This window comes from Peromyscus maniculatus, chromosome 5 (genome assembly GCF_049852395.1).
Source record: "Peromyscus maniculatus bairdii isolate BWxNUB_F1_BW_parent chromosome 5, HU_Pman_BW_mat_3.1, whole genome shotgun sequence".
Classification (NCBI taxonomy): Eukaryota; Metazoa; Chordata; class Mammalia; order Rodentia; family Cricetidae; genus Peromyscus; species Peromyscus maniculatus.
This window is the reverse complement of record NC_134856.1, coordinates 144,173,163-144,175,991: the sequence shown is the minus strand read 5'-3', so window position 1 is coordinate 144,175,991 and position 2,829 is coordinate 144,173,163. Positions and strand designations below refer to the sequence as shown.

Below are 2,829 nucleotides of genomic sequence, written 5' to 3'. Positions count from 1 at the left end.
ATGAGCCTTTTTTGGAATTGTATGTTTATTGGGTATCTAAGGGTTTGGGGATGTAGTATTTCTGAAAAGCTTACATTCCCAAGCTGCTTTCTGGTGTTTCCATGGTTTTGTCCTAGATAATCCAGAGGGAAGCCCAGTGTAGAAGTAACCATCTTGTTAAATCAGAAACACAGAGCCAATGTAAAGATGAAAGCCCAAGAGGTCAGAGCGATAGCTAAGAGCTAAAAACCTTACCCTTCACTGCCGCTGCTGTCTTCCTCAGCAAGAGACCTACTTCCTGTCTGGTTGTCTTTTTTTTTTTTTTTTTTTTTTTTTTTTTTTTTTTTAATGACAGGAACAAAAATAGACCTAAAAGCAAAGCTTCTGGAGAAACCATTTGTTCTTCCCTGTCTTGTATCTTTCCTCAAACTTGACCTTGGCCTCCCGCCTGGCCTTGCGTTTCAGGGATGGGTTTCTAAAGACATCCTGTTGACAACTGTTTTGTCCAAGGGGATGCCACAGAGTACCTTGTGGGCATGAGGTGATTGTAATTATAAACTTTCACAAAGGACTTGATCTTTGATCTCTTGGCGATTTTCTTCTTGCCCATGGCAGCTGTCACTTTTCGGGGATAGCGGTCAATTTCAGCCACCAGGGTATGGCTGTAAGGGCGGTCTGAGGAGCCATCATCAATGTTCTTTATGATGACCGCTTTGCGTCCGGAGTAGCATCCAGCCAGGACCAGCACCACTTTCGCGGGTTTCATGAACTTGCCCATTTCGACAGCAAGGAGCCTGTACCCAGCAGAAAGGAAAGAAGGGCCTATTTGTCTTTTTTTTTTTATAGACTTTCTATCTGCCTTCTCATTGGTTGTAAACCCAACCACATGACCTCCTCGTTACTGCCCATCTCTACAGACTTCCAGGTCTTCTATGGTTGGTATTGAGATTAAAGGCATGTGTCTCCATGCTGGCTGTATCCTTGAACACGCAGAGATCCGCCTAGCTCTGCCTCCCAAGAGCTGGGATTAAAGGTGTGCACCACCACCGCCCAATTTCTGCTATGGCTTGCTATTAGCTCTGACCCCCAGGCAACTTTATTTATTAACATACAAATAAAATCACATTTCAATACAATTAAAATATCACCATATTTCCCCTTTTCTATTTTAATAAAAAATGAAAAAGGAAAAAGGTTATAACTAACATAAGAAAAACTATATACAAAAGTACAATAACTATATACCATATATACAAGTAATAAATACCTAAACAATGTCTAGTCCATTTGTATTTGACAAACTCAGAGAAAATGCGTGTAGCTACTGCAGGCTAGCTTGGCTTCTGAACTCTGGCACTTTGGAAATACTCCCAAGGTTCTAGTGAAGTACCATACCCCTCAAGGGGCAGCTGGATGGCAAGACCACCCTATGCATAGCCATCTGGTGCCAGGGGCCTCCTGCAGAACTGCCACCATCTACCATCTCTTCTAAGGAGGCTCTTCCCACAGGCTCACTGGACTTTGGAGAGTTGGTGCTCAGCTCCATCTTTCATGGTCATAAAGTTTGGCTGTGCTTCAACTGCCTTTGCAGTTTCTGTGTCCAAGGAAAATGCAAATGTAATAATGCTTAGGAAATGCTCACAAGTCTGAATGCAAGCAAGGCATGGCCTCTATCCTCTCCATCTTTCTAGTTCTCCCATTACACATGTAGCTCATCCTCAGGCCAGTTGCTGATCCAAGGAACTGACTCCAGATTAGCTGAATAGATGAATTATTCAGGATGTGGGGTGAGGCTTGGAGAGACTGGAGAACTCAGTATTGTGAATGGACACTGATCAGAGCACAGCCTCTGGACACTGGGGGCACAGCCAAGCCAGGAGGCACAGAGCTGAGGGTACTGTGATGGAGAAGGGCCACTTGGGGGAGTCAGTAACAAGTCAGACGTCCAGAAGGGACCTTGCAGAGGACCCGCCTGGGCTCAGTTGAAGGACAGATTCTGTCCTTGGATTTCTGCCAGTCCTCATTGAAGAGTGTAGCACAAATCTTAAATAGTCTTATTAATAAGAACAAACCTGAGCCAGGTATTGGGGTGAATGCTGGAAGATCAGAGAAGCAGAACAAGCCACAGCTTCCTCACCTTGCCAATTCCTCAGCTGATCTGTTTCCTCAGACTGGAAGCTTATCCAAATGGATTTCAGCTGAACTGCTTCTTGAAAGCCTGAAAGCTTAACCAGCCAGTTCCTCGTCCTCACACCTTAGATACCTTTCTGCTTCCTGCCATCACTTCCTGGGATTAAAGGCTTGTGTCACCATGCCTGGTTGTTTCCAGTGTGGCTTTAAACTCACAGAGATCCAGGCGGATCTCTGCCTCTGGAATGCTAAGATTAAAGGCATGAGTGCCACCATTTTCTGGCCTCTATATCTAGTGGCAGTTCTGTTCTCTGGCCCCAGATAAGTTTATTAGGGTGTACAATATTTTGGGGAACACAATATCACCACAGAAGAGTGCAGTACAATCCAGCCCCAGACCTTGAGCTATGTACAGACAGGGCTGGAATGTCTGTGTGCCTCACAACCAAAATAAGGTGGGTGAGATTCCAGAGCCTGACTGGGCTGGATTGAAGAGCAGTAGAAGGGATGATGTTTTGAAGACACCCCAATCCCTTTCCTTAACATTTATTTATGCATTTAGTATGTGTGTATACACACACACATGTGGAGGTCAGAAGACGACTTCTGGGAACTGATTCTCTGCTTCTACCATGTGGGTCCTGGGAATTGAATTTAGGCTTTGCTGCAAGCACCCTTACTCACTGGGTCTCACAGGCCCAGTGAAATTAGGTAGTCGCT

The 2,829-nt window shown here is 44.9% G+C and overlaps 1 pseudogene; it reads right to left on the bottom strand.

Moving 5' to 3' along the window:
- Positions 1–295: 295 nt before the first annotated feature.
- On the bottom strand, positions 296–757 carry LOC102906826 (large ribosomal subunit protein eL27 pseudogene; annotated as a pseudogene).
- Between the last annotated feature and the right edge of the window lie 2,072 nt (positions 758–2,829).